We start from the raw sequence: 19,863 nt of genomic DNA on the forward strand, positions 1-19,863 counted from the left end.
GATCCACAGGTTCATTTGCAGGCAAATGGGATCCCATTTATGGTGACTTGGCCTTTCCTGCTCTAGACTGGTTAACCCTGGCTTTAACCTGCAGCAACGAGATCCTAGGTGAAGACCTGGAGCAGGGGAAAGCCCAGGCTCCTTGCTTCTGTATGCAACCCTAAAAATGGGTACAAGAAGCCTAAAGGACCAGCGAGCAATCGGGATATTCAGTGTGGCCTTGAGGGAAGGGCTTTTTGGCCCCAGAGACTTCACTCCTCCCCCCATTTTAATATTTATTGAATTGACAATACTAGCTGTATATATGAATGAGACATAACATGTTGCCATACCTGTATACATGGTGTAAAAATTACACCAGGGCAATTGGCCTACATATCACATAAAACATTTATCATTTCTGTGTACAAGAACCCTTGAAAACCTTCCCCTTTCTAAGCTACAATGTATCTCCTTTCTAAGCTACAATGTATCTCCTTTCTAAGCTACAATGTATCTCCTTTCTAAGCTACAATGTATCTCCTTTATAAAACAATGTATCTCCTGATGCATTGTTTTCAACCATAGTGACTGTAGCATGCTACAAAACATTAGAAGTGACTTCTCCCACCTGTTCCCTAGCCTGGTTAACTACCCTCTCCTTCCCCCAGCCCATAATAACAACCATTCTCCTCTCTGTTTCCTTGACACCAACTCGTCAATGGCCACGTGGGAAAGTGTGTGGTATTCCTGACCCTTTCATCTTTTAGACCTGATGGATAACATGCTGTTCTACTAAGAAAGCTACAGCAATACCTCTGAAGCTAGGTAGCTTGAACAACACGTTGAGGAACACGTATCATCTGAGATTAGAAGTCCAGGAGCACACTCTTGGCCGATGCTATTCCTTGCAAAGGCCTCTCTGTGGCTTCCAGAGGAGCACCTGCTCATTGTGTCCCTGTTGGGTGAGGATCCTGTGTGTGCTGGAGGTGGCTCCTGTCCTAGGAGCCCTGTACTGACACCCAAGGACCCTGAGGGCCTGGCCCAGGCTCCCCACCCTCTTGTGTGAATGCCATTCAGGTTTTTGTTCATTGTTGCCTGCCGGACAACCGGGAGTGTTTTCTTTGGAAAGCCCAGCGATCCTGCATGCTGCCCTTCCTCTGTCCCGAACAAGTGTTGTTTAATGGGCGGCCGAGATTGTTTTGGAGATAGGCGTCTTTTCGAAAGAGGAGGAGGCTGTGTGCCTTGGTTACTTTGGCCACCTTCCTTTGTTTTTTTTCTGGAAACTCCTCCTCCCCATGTGTGAAGACCGTAGGTGTCAGGGACCTGAAAAACAAACACTCATTCAGCATGCAAGAACCAGGCCCTGAGAAGCCCTGCAAGGCCTCACATCAGGGTCCTGAGGAGGCCCTGAGAGGGAGAGGGGAAGGCAGCAGAGCCTGGGAAAGTCACACCCTACAGTGTGAACTGAGTTTGCTGACTGTTTTGGGGACCTGCAGACAGGGGCCTGTGAATTCCAAACACAGTACACAGGCCTTTGGCTTTCCCTCAGGCCCCTTCCTTCCTGTCCCTCAGCCTGACCCTCCCCTCCTGGCAGGCCCTTCCTGTTTCGGGGAAGTTCAGCTTGTGGTGGAAGAATGGCCATTGTTCCTCCCTCCTCCTGGTCCCCTGCTCACATCCGGTCCCTGGTCTCTAAGTTCCCCTTCAGAACAGCCCAGACTTTCCTTCTCAAGAAACCTGTGAGACGAGGGCATTTCCTCCCTGGCTACCCCGGTTCCCACCCTCTGTTTCCAGTAGCCTTCAGGCCTGCCAGACCATCAGGCTCCCTGCTTTTCTGTGACCCGAGGCCCACACCTGTGACTTAACAGCTCAGTGTCTCTTTCCTCACATTCTACCTGTCCCAAGACATATTTACCCTAGGACCTCATGTGAAAAGGCAAAGGGCGAGTTCTGTCACCCATGCCCTCACCCTTTCAGGCAGGCATCAATCACCCGGTTGACAGGTGGCAAGTGCCTCATCTGCAGGCTGGCAGCTCTCTACCATGACATCATGGCCAAGTGAGCTCTGGGGCCTTTCCTACTGGGTGCCTTCTCTGTCTGCTACTTGATTCCCACTGCTCTTGTCTGGGAGAAACCTTTCTTTTGTCTCCTTACACTAGGGACAGACCCAGGTTCCCCCATCCTACTGCATGATGAATTCTTGGTCCTCTCCATATTTGCTGCTCAGCCTTCACCCTACTTTCTATGACTGACCATGCACACACAGCTCACAAAGAGCCAGGGTCCTCTCCAGTGTGTTCAGAGCTACTGTCATCCCGGGAGATACCGCTGACCCCCTCCCCATTCCTCAGTGTATTCAGAAATAGTCCCCTGAGCAGCTCATTTAGGAGACATTCACCCATGGATTTGTGTGAGCCCCTTTACATGTTGGGGCCTAGTTAACACCATCAACCCAAGGCAGGATGACCTTGGAAGAGCAAAGAGACAAGGCAGGAGTCATAGTGGGTATTCTGAAACTGTCCCCTTTAACCTCTAGAGACAAGATGTATCTGTGGCAGATTAGTGACTCCCCTCTGCTATTAAGGTACACATATATGTCACCTCTGCACCCACAGAGGCCAAGATGGGTCCCTGAGGTCTACATTCAGCCTTATTCCCCGTCCTGTGGATGCTGAAATAATCTAAGATAACACAAATCAAGGATTATAGCAGACTCTGCTACACCATTAAACTTCACTAATACACACACACACACACACACAGAGAGAGAGAGAGAGAGAGAGAGAGAGAGAGAGAGAGAGAGAGAGAGAGAGAGAGAGAGAGCAACTTTCCCTCTGGCCAAGATCTAACCAAATCATTATCTCTTCAGGCTGCAGTGAAGATTAAGTCAAAAGCCCTGTTGACTGTACATGCAGTAGCTGGCAGGTGCTCACAGGGAGCAGCCTGGCTGATCCTCGTCATTTGTCCTCCATGTCATGACAGTCCACACCAACGTGAGGGCTAAACACAGTCACTCTAAAGTTCCAAAGTGTCCCATGGCTATTATTAGGCTGTGACAGGCAGCAGAGCCAGGAGAAGTGACCTGGCTCAGAGGACCACAACCTCTGAACGAATGTCATCATCTCCCCAAGTTCCTGAATCCATTGCCACTAGGTTGGGACATTCTCTTCAAGGGCCAGCTCCAAAGCTGGGTTGTAGGAAGTTGTGCAATCGGTGAGGTTCGCTGGCAAGGGATGACTTTCATCTTTTACACATTGACCCTCATGTTCCTGGAAGCTAAACGGGATGAACGTTTTGTTCTTCCCCCAAACACCCCGCCCCTTCTGTCCTCTGTCCTTCAACCAAACCATGTGTGTGTGGCACCCACAGTTCTCAAGAGACCTGGCCAGAACCCCAATTGGCACTCACATGCCCCCTAGAGCATGCACACATACAGCTCCAGAGCTTTTTTCTTTTAAATCCTTACAGCTGACCATTCCCTGTCAGATCCATAGAAGCCAGAGTATAGGGACCAAGTTGCAGGTCATAAAAGGCATTGGCTGGACTACTCATTTCTCAGGGACAAAGGAACCAGTACCCTCTCAGAGGCCATGGTCCAAGGCAGGGAGAGAATGAGGAGCCATCCTTCCATTACCTTTAGGAGATGGTGATGAGCAGCTAGAGACACTTTTGTTTAGGTCATAGGCAAAGTGGTCTGGGTACATACAAACCTGCACCAGATGTAGTGTTCACAGGACTGTGGTGGGATGCCAATAACAGCCCGAGGTTGGTACTTGGCAAACATGGGTGAGTAGACGAGGGGAAGTCTGGGGAGCAACTCTGTAATGATGGCCGCTCACACTGTTGTGGCTGGTGGCTTCCTCAGTAAAACGTATTTGAGCAAATGGAGCTGCACTTTCTCCAAAATGGTCCCACATTGTCCCCTCTAGTCATTCCCCTTTAGCTTGGGACCTTTATTAGCTTAGCTTTCTGTCCCCAAATGAGAAACTATCCTGATTTTCTTCCTTCCTTCCTTCCTTCCTTCCTTCCTTCCTTCCTTCCTTCCTTTCTTCCTTCCTTCCTTCCTTCCTTTCCTTCTTCCTTTCTTTCTTTCCTTTTTTTTTTTTTTTTGGCTCTGTTATCCCTACACCCACTTGTCAAGCCTCTGACGATAAACTTCATCAAAACAGTACGCATGTATTACAACCTCTGTCCTAGAAAAAAGACATTCACTGGGGCCTATGTGTGTTTGCAGAATGGTTTCCAAATTTGACCTGTGTCCCCAGAGCTGAGATCACCAGAGAGAGCTGTTACTACATCTCTGTCTTCCCCCAGGCAACGCACAGAGGCCAGAACGCCATGTGCTGAGAGCCATGCCATCCTCCAACTCCTTTTGCCCTTGGGATCAATGGTCCCCAAAAGTGTGTGGTGGTTGGACACCAGAAATACAGTGTCCATGAGAGAGAAAATGAAGCTGGGGAAGGTCACTGCTGAGATCTGCCCCTAGTCCCTGTCCACAAAACCCTTTCCCCGTTGGAAGGCATTCCTCTGTCCAGAGACTGGTTCTGTAACTTTGTTGCAGTCAATCTCCAAGGCAGGAAGGACTCCTTTAGTGTGTTCTTTGTTTTTCTGCCATACCTGTACCATTTACCAACCTAAGGTGGCTTACCAGGCCTTATTCAATTTTCTAGTCTACCTTTGTATGAGTCGATTTTCTATTGTTATAACAAAAATACCGATGCCAGGGTACTTTATTTAAAAAAAAAATGTTTATTTCACACAATGTTGTTCAAGAGCATAGTGTCAGCTCTGGAAAAGGCTCCCTGAGCATGCCAGATCACAGAAGATGACATCAAGGGAAAATCACATGGAAAGACAGAAAGAAATGGGAGAGGGACCAGTCTTTCTCCTTTATTAAAAATCATCTCTCAAGAACCAAGAAGGTTATCAGGAGAACTACACTAATATCTCTCTCAGGCAAGACCACCGCTGACCACTCATCTCCCATTAGGTCTGGTCTGCAGGCTTGGGCAGTGAGTAAGTCTGGGGTGTGGGAGAGTATTGGAAGAGCTGTGGAGTCAGGCAGGGACTGGGTGAAATGATTAATCTCCATTGAAGAGCAAACTTCTAAAGCATGAACTTGTGTGGGCACACTCTGGCCATCATCCAATCCAAACACCCACCATTGTTGGCTTCTCTGTCCACTCTCAGCAAACCACCAGAATGTTCACATTCTCTTTATTCCCTAGCCAGCACCCCTCAAGGGCTCATCACCCCAGACTCAGACTCAGACTCAACCTCTTCCTCTCATCCTTCTCCTCCTTCTCCTCCTCCTCCTTCTTCTTCTCCTCCTCCTCCTCCTTCTCCTCCTCCTCCTTCTCCTCCTTTTCCTCCTCCTCCTTCTTCTCCTCCTCCTTCCCCCCTTCTCCTCCTCTTTTCTTCCCCCTTCTCCTCCTCCTTTTTCTTCCCCTCCTTCTCCTCCTCCTCCTTCTCCTCCTTCTTCTCCTCCTTCTCCTCCTCCTTCTCCTCCTCCTCCTTCTCCTCCTCCTCCTTCTCCTCCTTCTCCTCTTCCTCCTTCTCCTCCTCCTTCTTCTCCTCCTTCTCCTCCTCCTTCTCCTCCTTCTCCTTCTTCTCCTTCTCCTTCTTCTCCTTCTTCTCCTCCTCCTTCTTCTCCTCCTTCTCCTCCTCCTTCTCCTCCTCCTTCTTCTCCTTCTTCTCCTTCTCCTTCTTCTCCTTCTTCTCCTTCTTCTCCTCCTCCTTCCCCCCTTCTCCTCCTCTTTTCTTCCCCCTTCTCCTCCTCCTTTTTCTTCCCCTCCTTCTCCTCCTCCTCCTTCTCCTCCTTCTTCTCCTCCTTCTTCTCCTCCTTCTTCTCCTCCTCCTTCTCCTCCTCCTCCTTCTCCTCCTTCTCCTCTTCCTCCTTCTCCTCCTCCTTCTTCTCCTCCTTCTCCTCCTCCTTCTCCTCTTCCACCTTCTCCTCCTCCTCCTTCTCCTCCTTCTCCTTCTTCTCCTCCTCCTTCTTCTCCTCCTTCTCCTCCTCCTTCTCCTCCTCCTTCTTCTCCTCCTTCTCCTCTTCCTCCTCCTTCTCCTTCATCATCATCATCATCATCATTCTCTCTCCTCTTCCCTGGGCCCACCTTGCTGCGTGTCAGAGTTGGGAGAGATGCTGGCATCCTCTGAGCCCTCCTGATCCACAGGCAGCTCAGGTTGAGAGATGCTCACAGCTAGAAGATCACTTGGCACCTGCTAGTGAAGCTCACTGTGAGTCACACCAGGTCTGGGCAACCAAAATGACCAAGAATGCATTCCTGCCCTGCAGCAGCTCAGGAAAAATGTAGGCAGTGAAAAAAAATGGGCCAAATCCATCCGGTCGGCATCTGTTTTTGTACACAAAGTTTCACTGAAATACAGCCATGCCATTCACCCGTGGCTATGTAACCACACAGAGAACACACTGAACAGTTGGGACCAGACATATGAGATGCAAATCAGAAAACATTTACTACATGGTTTTATGCAAAAACCATCTGCCTGCTTCAATGCGATTACGAAACACCAAAAGACGGACCCTTGTCCTATGTCCCAGGTATTGCCGCACATGCTTCTCAACAGACAAACTCTCTCAGGCCCAGATGTGCTTGGAGCCAGGTTCTCTAGAGGATAAACAGAGAGACAGCAGAACTGGGGGTAGGAGGTGGGAGACCAGGGAACTCAGTCAGTGGAGAGTTTGCTTAGCATGCTAGAAGCTGGGTTCTGTCCCCATTACTGCATAAACCAGATACAGTGGTCCATGCTTCTAATGGCTATACTCAGGAGGAAGATTGAAAGCAGAACATTGAAAATTTAAGGCTATCCTTGGCTACATAGTAAAGGTAACCTGGGCTACCTGACACTCTGTCTCAAAAGAACCACCACAAAATAATAAATAAATAAATAAATAAATAAATAAGGAACGAAGCTGGTGCATGGTATCTGCATCATGCCCACACTGGGCTCATCTATTGCTGCTTTACCTTGAATCAACATTTTTACCAGTATAGCATCACCTTCCCAGAGACAGTGAAAGCGTCCTGTGTTTTTGCAATAGTCAGGAACTGTGTCAGATGACATCAAAGGCCTTTTGTTCTTCTACTCCAGGCACTGAATGACCACCATAGAAACTGAAACTTGAGGGGGAAAGCCTTGGCAGGATAGCCCTGCACTGTTTCTCAACTGTGCAGAACACACACTCATACCTTCCAAAGGTACCAGAACTGTGTCTGATGACTACCTCATTCCCCTTCGAGCCCCTGACATCCTGTCTGCCCCACTCTAAAAGGAAAACAATTGCTCCCAGAGGATTCCATGGCATATTGAGCCCAAACCCCCTCAGCCTCACTACTGGCTTTCATTGTTCACATAAGGGACGTGACTGGTTTCTTGGCAGAGATAGGGGATGCAGGGAAGGGAAAGAGGTCTTCAATGCCCAGGCCCTTTCTGCTCTGTGAAGGGGGTTTTGGTTTCCACTGTATTTCTTATGTTCACAAAAGCACCTTAAAAGCCAAGCCTATAGCGAGAAGTCACCACCAGTAACACAGGAGCAGGGCTGTACCTGTTTGTGCTTGACCCCTGAATGATGCTTCTGTGTTGTCCTGGTGTGCTTCTCCTGAACCACTGCCTCTCTACTCCAGAAAGTACACCTATGGGCTGGTGAGATGGCTCAGCCGGTAAGAGCACCCGAATGCTCTTCCAAAGGTCCTGAGTTCAAATCCCAGCAACCACATGGTGGCTCACAACCATCCCTAACGAGATCTGACTCCCTCTTCTGGTGTGTCTGAAGACAGCTACAGTGTACTTACACATAATAAATAAATAAATCTTTTAAAAAAAAAAAAAGTACACCTACTTGCAGCCTCTCCTGACCAGGGCTGCTCTGTACAGATAGCCTCTGTACACACCACAGCTTGACCCTTCTGCTGTCTCCAGATGTGCTAGGGCTAGCTGTCCACTGGATGTCACCCCCAAAGTTCCACCCAAGCTGCTCAACAGTACCACCACCACCCCAGGGCTCCTGTGTCTGCTGCGGCAATATGGCTAGCTTCTGTCCAACTGACTCAAGGCCTCAATGATCCTGAGGTGTCTGAGGGTCTATCTGTTCACCTTCAGAATGTCTCTTCCCACAAAAGGGGTTATACATCGCTGGTGGGAATGTGAAATCCAGCCACCATGAAAGTTAGTGTGATGGTTTCTCAAAAAAAAAAAAACAAGAAATAGGCCAATAGGCATAATTTTTTTTCCAGCCTACTTTAATAAACATTCAACCTCCTCTCTAAGCCACCACCCACCAACATTGGTGGAAGATAAAAGTTATTAGGACATGGTGTGGAAGTAGACCTGTTTACAAATAGCTCTTTGGGGACAAGTCCAATTTTCATTGTCAGGATATCAGCAGTTTCAGTTCAGTAGAAAACACCAAACAGGAATCAGCAGCTGCAGTCCAGTCCACTTGGCAGTCACCACATGTGAACCAGCAAGGGCAGTTCAATCCAGAAGAAACCACAAGGCTCACCAACCAGCTTGAGGAAGCAGCAGGAACCTCACGGAGAAGTTCTTTGGCAAATTTCTCTCTATGGCGCCACCACAGGCGGAGCTCAGCAATGCAATATAAGGTGAACCAATACATGCATGCACGTCTGTCAGTGAAGAATAGCCAGGTGGAGCAAAGTGAACCAATGCTCAAGCTCCCACTGTCTGTGGGATCACATTTATATGCCTTCTAAGCATCATGCATCTTTCACATGTCTGCTTTAGCAAAACTTCCTTTCGCCTGTGTTCCCCAGCAAAACATCGTTTGATATAGCTGACTTTACAATGAAATAAGAAATTTCCACTTCTTAGGTCCAATGTACAGCCAGCTACACCACTCCTAAGGATTTAATCAGAGTTTTCCAAGTTAATATGTCACAGAGACACACCCACACATCCATGTTTACTACAGTATACTTCACAAGGGCTAAGCCAAGGAGCCTACCTAGATAGCTGACAACAGAGGGATGAGTAAGAAAGAAATGTCATGTATCCACTGGGAATCTTTTTCAGCCATAAAGAACAGCAACGTTGTATCATTTGTGGGGAAATTTATGCAACTGAGAAACAACTCATAGGTGGTTCCTGCATGTCATTTAACCACATATCGAATCATGTATGTACATAGTAAATGAAAGCAGATATGAAATTGTCTAGGGAAACAGAGGGTACTAATACAGGAGGAGGTAGTGAAGGAAGAATGGGGGGAACAGAATATGTCCAATATATTGTATATACCTGTAAGAAATCTTTAAATAATTAAATAGGAGAATGGAGAGATGGCTTAGTGGTTAAGACCACTGGCTGCTCTTGCAGAGTACCCAGGTTCAGTTCCAGGCACCCACATGGTAGCTCACATCCATCTGTAACTCCAGCTCAAGGGGATCCGTCGCCATCTTCTGGCCTCTGTGGGCATTGCATGCATGTGGTGCACAGACATACATTCAGGCAAAACACTCATACAAATAAAAGTAAATTAACACTATAATAAAGACACAGATCATGCCTTCTTGTTCAGAGCTCTTCTTCCCCCATGCCCACTTCTAGCCCCGTGATAGGCTCTGTCGCAGCATCTGTCCCTGTCCTCATGTGTCTCACTGGCCCTCATCTTCCTTCTGGAAGGTAGCTCCCACCTTAGTGAGCCCATTACCACCTCTGACCTTCCAGGACTCTCAGCCTTCCCAACCACCCTTAAACCCTCCTTTTTGTCACATTCCAAGGGAAAGCCTGGACACCCTCAGACTCCCCCACCACTGTGAACATGTCTCTCGCACACCTCTGTGCTCCCAGGACTTTGCTACAATTGGCTGAGACTCTCTTCTCTTTCATGAATAAGGATGGGGGAACTGAAAACATGGGACACTGGTAAGACTCAGTCTTTAATACTAGCATCCTCAGGTGCCAGGCTAGGGGTCTCCACAGACCTTTGTGTTCCTTCCCAGTGCCTTGCCAACTGGATGATGGTTCATGTTCTCATGATGACTCCCCAGCCCAGTCTCATAGTGCATGAGGCTACAGAGACTCCAGGTCAGAGTCTGATAGCCATTCTTACCTAGTTCCTCCACATATGGTTTCATGTAAAGGGGCCAAAAGTCAGGATGCCGACTCAGAGTTGTTCCAGCTCCCGCTGAGAGGAAGGAGATAACCCAGTCATAACAGGTTCCTGGGTTTGAGGTGTGATCTCAAAGCTCGCCGCCACCAGTCCATTCTGTTCCTCTAGGCAGGACTTCCTCCTCTGTGGTCCTCTGCTCCTGGGTTTATGGCAGCAGAGCTAAGGTTGCAGCACCCTACCCTGCCTTGAGGTGGCTTTCACACCATTATGGAGTGAGACCCTGGGCAGAAAGATGGGAAGAGGAAACAGGAGAAATCTGAATGCTTGCAGGCCAGCTAGCTTGGCATGTGCAGTGCCAAATAAGAGACCCTGTTTCAAACACTGACACACAAAGTTGTCTAATAACCTGTGCAAGTTTTCTAATAACCGTGGTATGCAGCCCACCCACATACACCATACGTACATATTAAGAGATAGAGACAGACAGAGAGACAGAGACAGAGAGACACAGAGAGAGGAGGAGGGACTCCTTTTCCTTGTTCACTCATCTAGAATGTTCATAACTGAGTAAGACAAGCAAGGAGGAACCTCCCTGCAGAGACTGAAGGCCACCTGACAGCCACTTACCCTTTCTAAAGCTGCTGAGAGATGACTCCCATCCATCAAAGAGAGAAATGTGTGGGAAAAGAAGAGATTTGACTAGTGGTTGTGATTGCTACTCTAGGAGCCTGGGTCTTTCTGTTTCTGTTGGAGAGAAAGGCTGTCTGCTTTCCTCACCACTGTATCCCTAACCCCTCATTGATGGAAATGTCAGGTTTCCAAGAAACAGTGGAGATGCATTTCCACGGGCTTATGTGAACCCCAGTGAGAGGACAGGGGTGTGCTGACTGACCCAGGGAACTCTAATGGGAAGGGAGGCCTGTGTTAGCCCTTCCCATTCACCCTTTCCCTCTTGCCTCTCACCCTGCAGTCAGGAGCCTCTGGGCCCAGGAGGCTGTGAGGTCTGCAGAGAGTGAATCTGACTTCCAGAAAGTGAAGACAGGAATAGAAGCCATCCTCCAGAATAGGACTGATCAACCTGAGTTTGTTCCTTGGCACTCACTTGGTGAAAGAAAAGAATCAGCTCCTACAAATTGTCCCCTGACCTCCATACATGTGTCGGGGCATGCATGCCTGCCCTGTTCCCTACATACATGACATATATACTAAATAAATAGATTTAATTTTTCGAAAATAAACAAAGTAAACAATGACACCTCTGACCATCAAGGTTTTTATGTAGGTGCTGAGTGTCCTCTCCCTACCTACAAGGCTAAAGTTCTAATTATCAGTCCCAGCCCAGACTGGAGGATGGCTTCTATTCCTGTCTTCACTTTCTGGATATTAGGTTTCAGGGTGAGAGACAGGGGTGGGGGGTGGAGGGTTAGGGGTGGGAGGGGTAGTAGGGGGTAGTAGCGGGTAGTAGGGGGTAGTGGGAGGTTGGAAAGTGGGAGCTCACTGAGAAGCTGGCTCTGGAAGCAGAATGGGGACACACACACACTTCAGACTCAGTACATCTGTCTCAGTGTCCTCCAAGGTAGAACTGGTCCCTAATTCTGTGAGAAAAGAGATGAACAAAGCAGCAAAGAGTGAAAACATTGTATCCTTGAGAACAACCAGAAGGAAGCCGCTTTCAGCAGAGGTAACTAATGTTTATTCCACAGTATAAAAATACCCACAGTGGGAAGGAGAAGTCTGAAGTTCTACCATGAAGAGAAAGCACATTCAGGAATCCAGCTGTTAGTCTCAACCTCTCTAGTTTCTGTTGGATATTTTGAACCCCAGATCAGATGATGTTTTCTTGTCGATTTGTCTCCCCGACCGTTAATTGAGGTTGGGTGTGGCAGCCCAAGCTTTTAATCAGCACTTGTGAGGCAGAGACAAAAGGAACTTTCTGAGTTTCATGGCCAGCCTGGTCTATGTATTGAGTTCCAGAACAGGCAGAGATACAAAATAGAGAAGCCTGTCTCAAAATAAAACAAGGCTAGGCAGTAGTGGTGCACAACTTTAATCCCAGCACTTGGGAGGCAGAGGCAGGCAGATCTTTGTAAGTTTGAGGCCAGCCTGATCTACAGAGTGAATTCCAGAATAGCCAGAGCTAGAAAAAGAAGAAAAAGAAAAAGTAAAAGAAAGCGAAAAAAGGAAAAGAAAAAGGGAAAGAAAAAGGAAATAAAAGAAAGGGAAGGGAAGGGTAGGGAAGGGAAGGGAAGGGAAGGGAAGGGAAGGGAAGGGAAGGGAAGGGAAGGGAAGGAAAGGAAAGGAAAGGAAAGGAAAGGAAAGGAAAGGAAAGGAAAGGAAAGGAAAGGAAAGGAAAAAGCAAACCCAAACTCTCAGTAAAAGAATCATCTATGAAGCATGTTTTACGAAAAATCATTTTTCATTGAGACAGGCTCCCATGTAATTCAGACTGGCTTCAAACTCACTGTATAACTGAGGGTAACTGATGTGGGGTATCCACCAGAGAACTCTAGGAAATGGGTTTAAGCCAATAGAAAGTCCTTATTAGCCAGTCTGTGACTACACTAGGTGTTCAGGTTCCCAGTGTAGCACTAAGCCTTTCTCCAGGTGAGTTTTTAAGCAAAAAAAAAAAAAAAAAAAAAAAAAAAACGTATTCTGGGTTGACATTCTTCAATTAACAAGAACAGTTAGCAAGAAGGGAAGCTACAGACGCTAAAAAGCAGAGTTAATACATTTAGAGACTTTCCAGAAAATATATGGTCTGGGGATGGACCAGGCCCTTGTTTTAATTTTGGCAGGTGGTGCTGGCTACAAGCTGAGTTCTACAGCCTAAGGGGAACCTCCGTCACAGGGTCAGTTGTTCTGAGGTCGGGGCTATCACATGACCTTGATCTCTTGATCCCCTCAGGTGCTGGGTTGTATCACCTCTACAGCCTGCTCAAATCAGACCTAAAAAAGGGAAACACGATTCTGTTCATGGGAAGTTTAAGAGACTTTGAATAGGGCTAGGGCTGTGGTTCAATGACAGAGGATTGCCTTGTATATGCAAGGCCTTGGCTTTTATATCCAGTACCACATGGAAAGTAGATATTGCATGGAGGCTCTCCCTAAAAGAAGAAAAAAGTTTACCTCAGGAATACTCATCAGAACCAGGTCTCAGTCTTAGCTTCTCTTCTGCCAAGCTGTGATTTTGTATGTGTAGTATGTATGTATGTATGTATGTATGTATGTATGTATGTGGAAGCCAGACGACAACGTTGGGTGTCATTCCTCAGGAATTTTGGGACAGGGTCTCTCACTGGTCTACCTATAAGCTAGAATGGCCACTGACATCTTGTCTACCTGTAAGCTAGACTGGCCACTGACATCTGGTCTACCTGTAAGCTAGAATGGCCACTGACATCTGGTCTGGTCTACCTGTAAGCTAGAATAGCCACTGGCATCTGGTCTACCTGTAAGCTAGACTGGCTGTTAACATCACTCATCTGCTGTCTTCATCCTCTTTTACATGGGTTCTGGGGAATGAACTCAGGCTGTTGTGCTTGCAAGACAAGCACCCGACTAACTGAACCACCTCCCTGCCTTTTAATCTCTTCTTGGATAGTCCTATTTTTTAAGGGCCAAAACTACTTGACTCCTGGTCTCCTTCAACTTTTTCCAAAGATGGAAAAAAAAAGAAATCATTATTTGCTTTTATTACAGAAGGGCCCATTAGCACTATATGCATCCACTAGACCCTTTTATATATCCGAGTTAGTGTCAAGGGTCTCAGGGTTCTTATTTTTCCTACACCTTGAGAAAGTGTAGCTATTTCATCTTGAATTAATTATATCATGATTATTGGATATACTAAAGGAAATAATGACAGAATGGCTTACTTGGATGCAAGTAGCAGAAAGGAACTGCCTATTGAAGACTCCTTGAATACTTCCTACAGCCCCCATCTCTGCCAAGAGACCAGTCATGTCCCTTGTGTGAACAACAAAAGCCAGTAGTGAGGCTGAGCGGGTTTGGGCTCAATATGCCATGGAATCCTCTGGGAGCAATTGTCTTACAGGAATTCATCAGGGGCTCAGAGGGGAATAAGGTAGTCACCAGACACAGTTCTGGTACCTTTGGAAGGTATGAGTATATGTTCTGCACAGTTGAGAAACAGTGCAGGGCTATCCTGCCAAGGCTTTTCCCCTCAAGTTTCAGTTTCTATGGTGGTCATTCAGTGCCTGGAGTAGAAGAACAAAAGGCCTTTGATGTCATCTGACACAGTTCCTGACTATTGCAAAAACACAGGATGCTTTCACTGTCTCTGGGAAGGTGATGCTATACTGGTAGAAATTTTGATTCAAGGTAAAGCAACAATAAATGAGCCCAGTGTGGGCATGATGCAGACACCATGCTCTAGCCTCATTCCTTATTATTATCATCATCGTCGTTGTCATCATCATCATTATTTGTGGTTCTTTTGAGACAGAGTCTCAGGTAGCCCAGGCTAGTTTTACTGTGTAGCCAAGGATGGCAAAGGGTTTTGAAATACTAACCACATGGTCCAAGCTAAAGAAGACCACCAAGATAGGGTCTCCAATCTTCTTTCACACCCTCAAAGATGATGGCCCATATCTGCCACTTCATTCTTGGTTTCCTTAGCGCCTTTGCTTTCAGTCTATCAGGGTAAAGACAAAAAAATAAAGTTGTTTCAAAATCTTAGATGAATCAGAAAGTACGCTCAAGGAGATAGCACGTCTTTATACCCCAAGGGAAATATTTTGAGGTTGTCCTAGCTATTCTATACTACCTTGCGTTCCCATTCCTCATCTCCATTTTTTCTTCCCCCAAGAGACTTACCTAATAGAGTTAGTGGAAAAGGAGGGAAAGAGGAAGCACATTGTGGATGCCAGACTCCATCTGCCAGAACTAGGAAGTGGGTGAGCCAAGCTATGGCCAGGTGGTCTACATTCAGCTGAGAGCAGAAAATGAATAACCAAATTGCCAGTGCATCAGCCAAAAGTATTCAGCTGTGTCTGATGGGCCACGAGGGAGACAAGTGCCTGGCATGTCCATGCCAGCAGACAGGTGCACCGGGCCTGATGTGTGTTCAGAGAAATGCTGCTTTCTAGCTGAGGGCTAGTTTTTCAGGACAACAATAGCCAGCATTCCCCACCTTTAAGACCAAAGAGGAGGAGGAAGGTGAAAGCAGAAAAACGAAAGTAGGGGCGTAGACCAGATGGCTGCCTGGAACTCAAGAGACTGTTCAATAAAGATCAGAGGTGAAGGGATGAAGCAGTTACCTACATAAATTAAGCAAAAATGAAAAGAGGCAATGGGAGCTGGTGATGATCAAGGACAGTTAGTTGTCTTCAATGTTAAACTACTAGACAGTTAACCGGGCGTGCCAGCTTGCGGGAGACCAACAACAAGCTAAGGCTGAGTGGGTTTAGAAGTTCGTGTTTTCTTCTCCCTTCTTAGCAGCCATTCGATATGGACTTAAGCCATTCAACCAGGTAAAAATAGAACAAAAACATCAAATTAGCGATGACTTGTAACAAGGCATCATTAAACAGGACAAGAGACGAGGATTTGCCGTTTCCGTTGGGTGTGGAGTTAGGAAGACGATGCTGTGTTCATTTACTCATTAGATCACTATTCAGTGAGCACTTGGAGCTACACTGATTAACTCAAACAGAACCTTGCTCTTAAGAAACTTACATTATGAAACAACGTTTTCATTAATGAGCCGGGCATGGTGGATCACGCCTGTAATCCCAGCACTCCGGAGACTGAGGGGGGAAAAAGTGATTATTGTGAACTTGAATATGTGGAAGACACCATCTCCAATATGTATTTTATATATTTGTAAATCATCTAATCCAGTCAATAAACTGGTGAGTTAATGAGCCTTACTCACATCTTATGGCTGAGGAAAAGCAACCTCAAAACTTGTGTTGTGTGTAGTACCCTCTAGTCCTAGACAGACCCATATTTGACCCATGTTTCTCATTACTGAAATACACTTCTCTTTTCCATATATCCATTTTAAGGTCCTGTTTTGTTTTGTTTTGTCTTTTTAGAACTGAGACATCTGAATGAATCCTGTGAAGTCTACAGAATGAAGAAACAGAGATAAAAGAAAAGGTTTCTAATATAAGGGATAAAATGGGAGCGGAGTGGGGGTTGTATCATGATACTCACACATGGGTGGGGGGATTATAAGAAAGAGGAAGTTTGTGGGTGGAAACTATGAACTCAACTTTAAGAATAATTTTGAAGGGCTTCTAGGACACACAGAAGAAATAAACAACAGTCATCAAGAAAGGCAAGAGTGGAATCTACTGAATGGCCCTGGCCGGAAGGGTAGCTCTGGGCATCAAAAGAAGTGATGGGAGGATTCCATAATAAGAAATAGAAAGAGAAGCCAAAAGAGGACCAAGAAACCATAGGAAGTGGAAGGTGGAATGGAAGGAGAAGTTGGGAGACCCTAGAGTCTCAAGCCTCCCAGCACCTAGGGGAGACGAGTTTCAGAGTTTTAGAGGAAGAGAGAGAGAGAGAGAGAGAGAGAGAGAGAGAGAGAGAGAGAGAGTCAAACTCTTTAAAGGGCCAGACAGGATAAGGACCAAGAGAAACCTGCCGTAGAGCTGGGAATGTGACTTACACAAAGCCCTGAGTTCAATCCTCAGCACCTCATGAAACCAGGCATGGTGGAGAACGCCTGTAATCCCAACACTTGGAAAGTGGAGGCAGGAGGATCAAAAGTCCAAGGTCATCCTCAGCTACAAAAAAGGAGCTTGAAAGCCACCCTGGGCTATACAAGACCCTGTTCCGTTTTGTTTCTTAAAACCGTACTTGGGCAAGCAGGGTGGTTCTCACACCATTTAAATACAAGTGTGTGCTTCAGTAATGGAAACAGCAAGCCTGGGTTGCCCATTCAGATACTCTGGCAATAAAAGTGAGGAACAGGCAGAGCGAGGAGTAAGTTTTTATGGAAAGTTCCGGGCTGGGCTGTGTAGTTTAAAACATTATAAATCTCTTCCTGCGTCTCTATTTTTTTTCCATCCCCACTCCCCCTTCACACTTCTCCAGTGATGTGTAAACTTCTCCTGGCTGAGCTAATCCATCACGACAGGACACTGATCCGAGCTTGTCAGTGTGGATCTGGAGCAGGGTGGAAAGAAACATAAGGGTCGATAAACTGTCCTAGCAAGAATTTTCACCAAAAGGAGTACCTTCTAGATTCTTGGTTAGAAAAGAGGGAAGGCCACAAGAATAAGAAGCTGGCTGTGTTTGTATAGAAGACACTTGAATGTGTTTGTAGGAGAGGTTCTAGTGTATAGGGAGAAATTGAAAATGATTTACAATGCTAGGCAAATATAAAGAGAAAGACCACCAGGTCATACCGTGAAAGGCCTGCTTGAGAGGGAAGAAGGAAAGCTGAAGAGAGGGAAAGTGAGAAGTCTGTCAATGAGAAACTAAAGACAGAAAAATAGCACTGGAAAGCCATACCAAGAGTGCAAGTAACACAAGACAGAAACAACATCTTTCTGAGCTGTGAAAATGGTTCCATGGGTGTGAGAGCTTGCTGCACAAACATGAGGGTCTGAGTTTGAACCCTCAGCACCCTGGCATGGCTTCACTCATCTGTAACACCACTTTCTTCTGGTCTCCAAAGGCATTGCCCTTACACATGCATACCCACACAGACACGCGTGTACATAAAACATTTACTTTCTTAAAGTAAAACAGAATAACAACTCGATGAATATAAAGCAAAAGGCATTAGTAGGAATAAAGAACAACTCTTTTCATTATAAAAGTTCAATTCCCAGGAGGCTGTAACATTATAACATTGAACACATTTACCTTGGAAATATACAAATAGTGACGTATCTGTCTAAGATAACTCCAGAGTCACTGTGGGAGACACTGGCATGTCTCTCTCAATATCTACCATGATGTCCAGTCAAATCAGCTGGGACTCCAACATGGGATTCCAACATGGCTGACGGCCAGGAGCTAGTGGACCCGTAGAGTTCTGTATATTAGCAGCTCCCAGTGGCAATTCAGAATAAAACTGCAATGAGCATCTACTTATGCACACATTTTGATAGAAGAACAAGAAAATCAAGGGACTTTTCCTCTGGCATCAGAATGGGAGAAGAGGCAGGAGCTCAGGGAAGACAGGCTAATTCTTGACCCGGCTGATACGGACATGAGAGGTCATTATCTTAAAAGCCTGTCTTAGGGTTGCTTATTGTACATCTTTAGAAGAGTTGGAAGAAAGAAGAGAAGGAGAGAGGGAGGAAGGATAAGAGAGAACTTGGAGGAGGGAAAGACAGAAGTCAAGGCACTGAGGGACACATAGCCTCTGTCTTTGCAATAATGCATGGGCAAGGCTTCCTGGAGACATAAAGATCTTGAGAAGCCTGGACAAGATGTGCCTGTGAGAAACATGGTCATCTGTGAGAAACATAGTCGTCTGTGAGTCTACAGAGGTGGGAAATGATTTCCAGGAAGATGATACCTTACCCAGGGCATAACTAAAGTGCCTGGAACGATGGGTCAGATGGTCCACTGGTGAGGTGGTTTAGAAGATGAGGAACTATAATCCTATTCATCAGTGTGTCTAATTCCCAGTCCCAAAGCCAAGACTGGCATGCTTCGATGCAGCTATTGTTCAGAACAGATGGGGTGCAGTGCAGGGACCAGTGGACACAGAGTAAGCAATAGCCCAGTGGCGATGCAGGATAAACTAAAAATCTAGACTTTTGATTTTTTTTCCTGTTTTTTAAATGTTAAAAATTACACCAAGTTGCCAGACGTGCTGGTGTATGCCTTTAATCCCAGCATGTGGGAGGCAGAGACAGGAGGATCTCTGTGAGTTTGAGGCCAGCCTGGTATACAAAGCAAGTTCTAGGATAGCTGTGGCTACACACGGAGAAACCCTGTCTTGAAAAACAAACAAAGGAATTACATCAAGCTATTAAAAATGTGCTTCCAGGAAATCAAAGCCCATTCTACGGCCCAGGTGAGACTGTTGGCGTGAGGGTGTTAGGTGACACAGTAGGACTGTCTTGGAGAATGCCGCCTTATACTAGACATTCTTGGGAGCCACACCAGCAACCAGTTAAAATTTGGGGTGTGACTGAGGAGGAGAGGGCCCAAAACTACAAGAGGGATCACCCCAAAGTCTAGAAGGACATAAGGACCAAAGGACCACAGATGTCATTTCTATGGAAACAGAGAAGCCAAGAGAAACAGGAAAGATACGATGATAGAAAGTTGGGGGCTGTGAAGATGATTCAACCAGTAGAAGTGCTGCCAAACCAGATGACCTTGGGACAAACCTTGGCACTCAGATGATAGGTGGAAAAAAATCATCATCCTTTGACCTACACACACACACACACACACACACACACACATACACACACACACACACACACACACACACACCATCACACACAGACAGAGAGAGACACATACAGACACACAAACACAGAGACACACACAGAGAAACACACACACAGACATACACACACAGACACATATAGACACATAGAAACACATAGAGATACTCAAACACAGAGACACACAGTGCACATGGCATAAACACAAATAAATAAAATATAATGAAAATTAAAAGAGAAAGGAGGAGGACATGAAGGAGAAAAAGGAAGAAGAGGAGAGAAGGAGAAAGAAGAGGAGGATAAGACAAAGAGGAAGAAGAGGAGGAAGAGGAGGAAGAGGAGGAGGAAAGTTTGGAGAAAGTTCTAGAACACAATGGCTTTGGAAAGATGCTGTTCTTC

The 19,863-nt window shown here is 46.3% G+C and overlaps 1 long non-coding RNA gene across 12 annotated transcripts in view; it reads right to left on the minus strand.

Moving 5' to 3' along the window:
- Window positions 1-298: 298 nt before the first annotated feature.
- The window catches only part of Gm31718, a 103,664-nt gene continuing 84,099 nt past the window's right edge, over window positions 299-19,863 (minus strand). For 8 of the 12 annotated variants that reach the window (XR_388221.4, XR_879368.3, XR_001778721.2 and 5 more), the window contains 3 exons: window positions 14,605-14,726; window positions 10,073-10,352; window positions 8,223-8,860 (listed from right to left, as the gene is read on the minus strand). This is a non-coding gene — a long non-coding RNA (predicted gene, 31718). Of the gene's footprint in view, window positions 1,306-8,222; window positions 8,861-9,393; window positions 9,427-10,072; window positions 10,353-14,604; window positions 14,727-15,769; window positions 19,489-19,863 lie in introns of those variants that run through there. The other 4 variants (XR_001778724.2, XR_879375.3, XR_001778722.2 and 1 more) reach the window with 4 other exon arrangements.

This window comes from Mus musculus, chromosome 8 (genome assembly GCF_000001635.26).
Source record: "Mus musculus strain C57BL/6J chromosome 8, GRCm38.p6 C57BL/6J".
Classification (NCBI taxonomy): Eukaryota; Metazoa; Chordata; class Mammalia; order Rodentia; family Muridae; genus Mus; species Mus musculus.